Genomic DNA, 10,106 nt, shown 5'->3' with positions numbered 1-10,106 from the left:
TTAAAACCTAAAAAAACTAAAACTAGAAAGCATTCCCAGTCATAAGCAAAAAAAACCAATGTCTGTAACTTGCACCACAAAAACATTTAATTTTTTGAAAATTTAATTACAAGAATAAAATTTTATTTTCGATACACCGGATTTTCCACAATTTTAGAATTTTTAAAAAAAATATGGGAATATCTGTATGCTGCATAGATAGAAGCACAAATTTTCGTTATAACCGAAGAAACCAAGCACAATTTTCCGGATCGCTTCTTATGAAAGAATAAGTTTTTGAGTACAATTTAATAAGTATGACCTCAAAATCTAAAGTCGCTCTGCGCGAACTGGGAATTAATTTTAGACCCATGGTTTCTTGGCAAAACTTTCTTAGAATTTTCGTTTTTGCTAGCCGCTTTGTTGGTTTTTTTCCACCCATACAAATCGACCCGGCCTAATACATATATTCCGAAAAGGGGTCAAGTTTTATTATCTGATTGCTTATCTTCGCAAAAGATGTCGATGTCACAGCGAAATCCATCATCGTGGCCTCTGAGGTTCTTTATTTAATAGATTGGGTTGACACCTAAATTGTACGGGTGGCTACGTCTTCGATAATAGAAGCTAAGCAAGGGAGATACATATGACAGCTTTTTTATATCTGTCTTTTAATTTATTAAATTCGATGGTTTCATGGCTTTCGCGAAAAATTCTTCGAAAAAGATCATATGAGTCCTTTGCTTTTTCATAAAGCGAACTAAGTTCAAATCTTTTAATGTTCTAATTGTTTCGCGTAGTTAAAAAAAACATTGAAATCTTTTTGTTTATTAAAATATTTGTTTTAAAATTTTAAACTCTTGCAATCAGAGAGAGTAACATAGTGTTGTTCAACCAACGCTTGTACATATCACCAGCGAGATAGATATAGGGTTATGTATATATGTATAAATAATAAGGGTGACGAGGAAAGTTGAAATCCGTCTGTCAGTCTGTCCGTCCGTCCGTGCAAGCTGTAGCTTGTGTGACCGATTTAGTAGAAAAAAATCTCGAGTTCGTAGACGGGTGTATTCGGAACACAGCCACACCCACAAATAGTCATTAACCGAAAACCTATAAAGATGCATAACTAAGAACTTAAGATATTAAACTGTACTTTGGTACTGGGGATCGTAGTAACAAGGAGCTTCTGTGAGTAAAATTTTTTGAAAAAGTGGGCGTGGTCCCGGCCTCAAATATGTTTAACGTGAATATCTCCTAAGCCACTTAAGCTACAAAAACCAAATTTACTGAGTACAAATCTAATAAGAACTTCTACCGATAGTGTGAAATCGGAGTATAACCCCGCTCACTCCCCATATAACGGTGCTGTTAAAAAATACTAAAAGCGCGATAACTCAATAACTAAATACGCGGGAGACATTAAATTTTACCATCGAGATGGTATAAAGGAAAATTCGACGAGGGCGGTGGCGTCGCTCACTTTTTGGGGTACGTGGGGGTCTTCTCACATTTTTATGTCTCACTGTGAAAATGGACGAAATCGGACAACAACCACGCCACTTCCCATATAGCGCGCAATTTTAAATACCACTTGATTCGTTCAGTTTCCAGTACAGAAATCAAGAAGCAATTTATATAAAGTGATACAACTTTGCACGAATAATGTCTTAAGTGTGTGCTACCTTATGACCAAAAAATTGTTTAAATCCAATAAAAACTGTAGGTACCCCTAGGTACCGAATATTTAGACCACGGTACCCATAGTTGACCTGAATGTCGATTAGTGTGTGATGTATATAACTGAAATTAAGGAATAATCCTTTTCTTATAATAGTAGGTTTGTATGTCAAAAATTGGTTGAATCACATCAATACTTCCCATAGTCCCCATATATGTACTTAATTTAAAGATTTTCGAACTACCGGGTTACTTTGCACGGCATATCTGAGTTATCCCAATGAAAATAAGAGCGTGTTTTTCTCATAATAATACATCTTGGCCTATCCCTTATATAACTAATATCAAGATTTTCGAAGATCCGGCTGGCTTTACTTTATATGATTGGTTTTACACCTTAAAGTATTTCCCCGGCTTTGATTCCTGCAAGTTGCAAGAGTATAAAATGTTCGATTGCACCCGAACTTAGCTCTTCTTTACTTGTTCAATTTATTTTTTTGTTTATATTTTTAAGAAAATTTTAAATTTACAATACGTGTACGAAATTATAGAATAAAATCAGTGCAAGGTTTTATACTTTTTTATTTTTCCACAGGGTATTTGCCTATTGAAGTGCTGTATTTTACCAACAAATATAATGAGAAAGGACACTCTATTCGTATGTATACAAGTATATTTATATGAGGGAGTATATTCCCTGCCAGCCAAGAGTGGTGAAAAAACTAGTGAAACACTAGGCTTTCAAACCCTCAAACTAGTAAAAAAGTGGTGAGCCAGCCAGAGGCGCTGTGCAGATCTCAACCACTTTTCTGCTTACGCGTACGTTATACGTACGTAGTGTCATATAAAAGCTGCTCTAATATCCCCAATCGACAGCTGATGCAGGGTTGCATTTTCTGATTCGTTAGGGAGAAGGCTGACATCACCGCCGTCCAAGAAATGCGATGGACGGGACAAGGAACTGCCCAGAGAGAGCTTCCCCAGCCACTTGGCGACTTTTACGCAAGAAAGAGGCAAAGATGGCATCCTTGACACTACGGTCGGTAAATTTTGCCTCCACAATGAAACATTCCCAAATGGGTTGAGGCTGTTCGACTTCGCCGGGTCTCTAGTGTTTTGATGTGCAAGCGCTCCGCACCACTATCTTGTTGCAGCCAAGATTCGCACCCGCCTCTGTGCAGCAAAAAACGCACGTCAACAAACACAAGGAAGGTTCGACGTCGAGAAGCTGCAATCACAAAAGACAGCCGAACGATTTTCTACTCGGCTTAAACTCATGCTCTCTGAGAGCACTCGGCATAAGGGAACTGTGGGACGGCATTTCAAACTCCTTACGTACAGCTGCAACCGAAACCATTAGTTTTCGGAAAGTGCAAAAGAACAACTGGTACGACGAGGAGTGCCGTGTCGCAGCGGAGAGAAAACAGGCTGCCTACCTCGCAACGTTACGACCGACCACTACACATGCGGGCCGGGATAGATACCGAGAGTTGAAGAGGGAAGCGAGACGCATTTGTAGACAGAAGAAGAAAGAGGCCGAAATGCGTGAGTACGAAGAGCTTGATAAGCTGGCCGACAGGGGTAATGCTCGAAAATTCTACGAAAAAATGCGGCGGCTTACAGAAGGTTTCAAGACCGGAGCATACTCTTGTAGAACTCCCAAAAGTGATCTAGTGACCGATGCCCAGAGCATACTTAAATTATGGAGGGAACACTTCTCCAGCCTGCTGAATGGCAGTGAACGCACAACACCAGGAGAAGGCGAACCCGATTCCCCAATCAATGACGATGGAGCAGACGTTCCATTCCCCGACCATGAAGAAGTTCGAATAGCAATTATCCGCCTGAAGAACAACAAAGCGGCGGTGGCCGATGGATTGTCGGCCGAGCTATTCAAACACGGCGGCGAAGAGCTGTTAAGGAGCATGCATCAGCTTCTTTGTAAAATATGGTCGGACGAAAGCATGCCCAACGATTGGAATTTAAGTGTGCTATGCCCAATCCATAAAAAGGGAGACCCCACAATCTGCGCCAACTACCGTGGGATAAGCCTCCTCAACATCGCGTATAAGGTTCTATCGAGCGTATTGTATGAAAGATTAAAGCCCACCGTCAACAAACTGATTGGACTTTATCAGTGTGGCTTTAGAACTGGAAAATCAACAACCGACCAGATATTCACCATGCGCCGAATCTTGGAAAATACCCGTGAAAGGAGAATCGACACACACCACCTCTTCGTCGATTTCAAAGCTGCTTTCGATAGCACGAAAAGAGCTGCTCTAAGTTAACTCACGTTAAGTAACACCAAAAGCTCCGTCAAGATAGGGAAGGAGCTTTCCGAGCCGTTCGATACCAAACGAGGTATCAGACAAAGCGACACCCTATCGTGCGACTTCTTCAATCTGCTGCTGGAGAAAATAATTCGAGCTGCAGAACTTAATCGAGCACGTACAATCTTTTATAAGAGTGTACAGCTGCTGGCGTATGACACTTGCGCCGTTAGTTCTACTTTCTCCCGACTGGACAAGGAAGCAAAGCAAATGGGTCTGGCAGTGAACGAGGCAAGACGAAATATCTCCTGTCATCAAACAAACATTCGTCGCACTCGCGACTTGGCTCTCACGTCACTGTTGACAGTCATAACTTTGAAGTTGTAGATAATTTCGTCTATTTAGGTATAAACACCACCAACAATGTCAGACTTGAAATCCAACGCATTATTACTCTTGCCAATAGGTACTACTTCGGACTGAGTAGGCAAATGAGAAGTAAAGTCCTCTCTCGACGAACAAAAGCCAAACTCTATAAGTCACTCACGATGACAACTGATGAGTCGACGTTGCGAGTTTTCGAGAGAAAGATTCTGCGAAAGATTTGTGGTCCTTTGCGCATTGGCCACGGCGAATATCGCATTCGATGGAACGATGAGCTGTACGAGATAAACGACACAGTTCAGCTAATTAAAAGACAGCGGCTACGCTGGCAAGGTCATGTTTTCCGAATGGACGAAAACACTCCAGCTCTGAAAGTATTCGACGCAGTACCCGCCGGAGGAGGCAGAGGAAGAGGAAGACCGTTGGAAAGACCAAGTGGAGAAGGACCTGGCTTTGCTTGAAATATCCAATTGGCGCCACGTAGCGAAAAGAAGGAACGACTGGCGCGCTGTTGTTAACTCGGCTATAATCGCGTAAGCGGTATCTACCCCAATAAAGAATAAGAAGAATAACCTAAGTATTGAGAAAGTAGGGAGTGAACCTACATTCGTCACTAGTAATAGGAGGGTAGGGCTGGACATGACCCTGAGTAACGAACTCATTACGCGACTGATCTCACAGTGGAGGGTATCGTCCCCTAAAGACGATCACGAAAGGACTCTCTTCAATAAGGGCAAGCATACTGGGAACAGAAGCAACCTAACTGCCTGCAACAAGGAGACTAGGTCTGCAAAATGGAAAATTTTAGGAACTTCTGTGAAAACGTCTCCTCAATACCAGAGGTAACAAGATTGCACAAAGCTCTGGCTAAGGGGAAGACGGACACAGTTCTAGCCATTAAAAAATGTGACGGAACTTATACGACCAGTGGGGAGAAGAGAGCTACGGCATTCATTAGTGCGCATTTCCCGGAGACAATTAAGGAAGACCAGTGCCTACCTGTCGTCGAACATAAATCATCTCGCCTAGATTGGGTAGTCGCCGGGAAACTGTTTACTGCGGACTCAGTCAGATGGGCAGCGACTTCGTTCTCTAAATTCAGGGCCCCCGGGGGCGGATGGCATCTTTCCAGCACTTCTGCAAGAAGGAGAGCAGATTATCTGCCCTACCTTGTTCAAAGGATGGGAGATAGCCTGGCGCTGTCTTACATCCCAGAAACATGGAGGACAGTGAAAGCGATCTTTATACAAAAAGTGAGATGGAATGACTACTCACTGGTTAAATCCTTAAGACCGATTAGTCCAACTTTCTTCCTACTAAGGAGTATGGAAAACATCATGGACCACGAAATAAGGTGGAAGGCGCTGATAACATCACACCTGCATGCAATCCAGCATGTTTACAGAGCAGGAAAATCGACCAATACTGCTCTGTACCAGCTAACCTCAGATACACAGAGTTCGCTGGAAAATGGGGAGGTACTGTTATACGCCTTCCTGGATATCGAAGTTGCCTTTGACAACACGTTTCACACGAGCATAGCAAATGCACTGGAGAAAAGGAACGCGGTGGCATCGGTGCCTCTATCCAGCTGATACCACACTAGGAGATGCCAGTATTCGTCTCGACACTACAATGGGCTGCCCACAGGTGGGGGTGCTATAACCCCTGCTGTGGGGCCTCGTCATGTACGAACTACTCGTGTTTGTAACTGAGAATGGAATCCGCTGTCAAATGTACGAAACGCAGGTCTCTGCCTGGCCTCAGGAACCTATTACTCGGGGGCAGAAAGAGAGGACTAATATGTTCAAATATCTTGGTCTCACGCTGGATTCTGGAAGCAGAATGTAGATCTAACCATGGTCAAAGGTACGAAGGCACTAATGGTATGCAATCAGCTTGCTGTTAAATGTGAAAGTCAGGTATTATCAGATGGTTGTACACCATGATAGTGCGACCAATTATCACATATATAGCATCACAGACGTCGGTGGGACTTTAACTATCGACGCTGCAACGATTCGCCTGCGTCTGCACATATCCGACGGCGCCACTTGAAGTATTGCTGAAACTCACTCCTCTACATCTAGTAATCGGTCAAGTCGCCACAACGATAGCCAACCGGCACTCAATGCGTTTTTTACATACGACATCAAATCCCTGTGCCAAGTGCACTTTATTTTGGTGCTAGGTCACAAAGGTATAGCCGGCAATTAACTAGCTGAGCTTGCCCGCTCCGCAGCATCCACCAACATGGTAGGACCGGAATCTTTCATTACGGTTGGTCCCCACACCATAAAAGAGCTGCTCCGCAATGATGAAGCATTGGTTGTATCACCCAATATTTACTGTTTGCGTTGTTCCAGTGGTATGCCTGCGATATGTAGACTTTTTCCAAAAAAGACCAGGCAACCATTTCATCATCACCTGTCACAATGTCATAGACAGGTGTTTCGAAGCACTGCTGTCGTATTTTCTTAAAATTTACAAAATGTGAATTTCCAGATTGCACACTAGTCCCGAAATATAGAACCTACGAACAATATAACACTGTGTGAGGAATTCTAATCCAGAAGCCCGAATTTCGAGTCTTGTTCGGCAATTGATAAAAGAAAATCATTTGGTATTTTTTCCATCCCTTTTTTTATCACTACGTTATTAATTAAAAAAATTGAAGAAGAGGAGAAAACAAGAGGTCTCGTTCTCATCCCCAGATTTAAACTTACTAGTCATCTGAAAAAAAAAACAATGTTGGATTCTTGATTAGTACGAATGAGGCTATCTCAAGAAGCTGCATAACTGATTTTTTTTTCATAAAATTACTACTACTTAAAAATAAATCTCAGTTTTATCAAAAACTACTGATTTTGACGAATTTTTAAAAATATTATAATCTTCGTGCTATATTTCAAGTAAATCGATAGATTAGAACTTGCACTATGGGCCTGCATCGAAAAAAGCAGTATGGAGAAAAACGCGTTTAAAGATTTACTTTAAGTTTCAGGCAGCATAATTGATAGAATAGTACGTAGTCATGACACGACTAAAACGATTATAACTTCGGAAATAATTTGATTTTTAAAAATAATTGAAACAATCTTTGGAAAAAAACTTCGTCATTATCTCGCATTATTGAAACCTTTTTCAGCATTTCTAGTTTTCCTTTTTATATACGGAAAATTTAATTAAACTCAATTGGAACACCTTGCCGGCAATAACATAAATGCCATTAATTTAATTGATAATTATCGAAACTTTGTATGCCGCAATAAACTGCGGTATACAAAAATTCTCTTCCGTAATACTTATTCATATGTTTCATTGACGCTCCTAAGCACATTATTATTTATTAACTACGTAACGGTTTTAGTAAACTTTAATTTTGTATTTCACAATAGTGGGAAAAAGTTTCATTACAGAATGTTTCTCATCATCAATACCCATTTTATTACAAAAATTATTACAGGAACAAATCAAAACACATGCTTGCACTTCAAAATATTCCAATTATTTTTAAATTTACACAAAACAACAACTGCGACTGCACTACCTTGTTTGTCACTTTGTCCTTTTGAGGTCATTTTAGTGCTCGCTAAAACTCTGATAACACTGTGGAACTTTTTGGGATTATTGTCTGGGGGGTGAGAAATTCCAAGCCAGGGTGATGGTACTAGGTCAGTATAGTAAAACCCTCAAAGGGTTTGGCGTTCGTATGTGTCAGTTTTTTTTATGACCTTTTAATTTTTTTCCTTATCTTGATGTTTTTTCGCTTAGTTGTAACATTTTGGCAAAAACGTAGTTTAACATAACTCGCGAACCACTATTATCTATTTTTCCAATCCATTAGACGGTTGTAGCAGCTTTTACACACTGTATTTGGTACCCAATTTTCGTTCACTATAACATTTAAAAGGTCTTAAAAAAACTGACACATACGAACGCCAAACCCTTTGAGGGTTTTACTATACTGACCTAGTACCATCACCCTGACTTGGAATTTCTCACCCCCCAGATTAGCTGTTGTACTGTGAAATTTAAAAGGTCATAAAAAAAAACTGACACATAGGAACACCAAACCCTTTGAGGGTTTTACTATACTGACCAAGTACCATCACCCTGACTTGGAATTTCTCACCCCCCAGATTAGCTGTTGTACTGTGTAACTTTGAGCGATTTACACAAGAAAACATGTGTAACGAATAATAGCAAGAAATAGTGTCATCTTATAGCATCGCTTTCCGCATCCACTCTTATATCAGCCTAAACATTTAAAATATATTTTAAACCAAAAACTTCGTGTTTTAAAATATTAGACTGGCCTAACCCCTTAAATTAAAAAAAGAAATATATACTTGTACATACATACAACTTCCATTGAGCTATGTACAAATGTACAAAATCATCTAATTCAATGTAAATTTTCTTAATATGGAACAGAAAAACTATAAAACAAATAAGAAAGAGCTGAGTTTGGGTGTAATCGAATATTTCATACTCTCACAATTTGCAAGGATTCAAAGTGGGGTAATATTTTCAGTTGTTGACAAACCATTTTATTTAAAAATGTTGCAAAAGAATTACAACCATATTTGTCACATTAATATTTATACCTTGTTTGCTTCGTGTCTACGAGAATTATATTGAAATCATCCTCAAATGACCAATCAATCATGTTTTCCGCCAAGTCGCTCCTGGATGAAAACGAAACCAGCTTCCTTTTTCTCAATCTCAATAAAGTTTTCATCCAATTTTGGTTTTGTTTTATTTGTATATATATCGAAGCAGTCACTAAATTTATTTCAATAAAATTATGTGTAATTTATTTATTATTATGTAATTTTATTCTCATAGTGTATTTAACATTATTTGTTTGTGCATCACGCAAACGGCGCGCGACAACCAAAAACTACACTCACCGATTTGTTTGAATTGTATAATCGTGCGGATACTTTTGGTGTCTTTGCACAAACACTCCTCTTTTTATTATATTTTATTTTTATAGACATCTGGCGGTGTGGTCCAAAATGGCTTCAATTATCTGAAAATCAATGGCCAAAAGTCGAACCAAACCACTCAGCAAGATTATTGTCAGCTACAAGGAACCAAATAGAATTTATAAAGTATTTAATGAGCAGATACTTTAACTTGGTTGAAGCTACAAAGTATAGTACCAAATATTTCTTATTATTGTTGTGACGAATCACTTCAACATGCGCAAGGTGTGCTCGAAAATTGTCCCAAATGTTCTTATTGACGACCAAAAATTGAGGTGAGTGGAAGTGTGCCAAGATAATTTGAACATGTGTCACCCTCAATTTTTGAATAACGTAATCACAGATCACGAGTCATGGACCTTTGCGTATGATACCGAGACAAAGGGGCAATCTTCCGAATGGCACACGCCATAGAGGGTATCCAAGCAGCATGCACCTCGGCTTTCAAGGCTATTCCGGAGAATGCCTTCTGTGACGCCTACAATGTTTGGAAATCGCGTCGGCAGCGCTGCATCGACTCAGAAGGAGCATATTTTGAAAGTTTTTAAAGAATTTTAACGATTCGTTCAATAAATTGTTTTTAATCGACTCAGTCCTATTACTTTCCGGACAAACCCTGTAATACTATATAATAAACCAGGGTTTTTTTTTAAGATCGCGGCCGAAGGCCGCCAAGACTGAAAGGTGTACTGCGCGAAACTACTTCAGTCACCCTGGATACTGGCTCGAACAGCGTTATTTTTTTAGGGCGCCTCCGAAAGCCACCAATGCAGAAAGGAGTACTATGCGAAAGTTC

This window comes from Bactrocera neohumeralis, unplaced genomic scaffold (assembly GCF_024586455.1).
Source record: "Bactrocera neohumeralis isolate Rockhampton unplaced genomic scaffold, APGP_CSIRO_Bneo_wtdbg2-racon-allhic-juicebox.fasta_v2 cluster10, whole genome shotgun sequence".
In the NCBI taxonomy this organism is placed as follows: Eukaryota; Metazoa; Arthropoda; class Insecta; order Diptera; family Tephritidae; genus Bactrocera; species Bactrocera neohumeralis.
Note: the sequence above shows the minus strand (reverse complement) of the source record.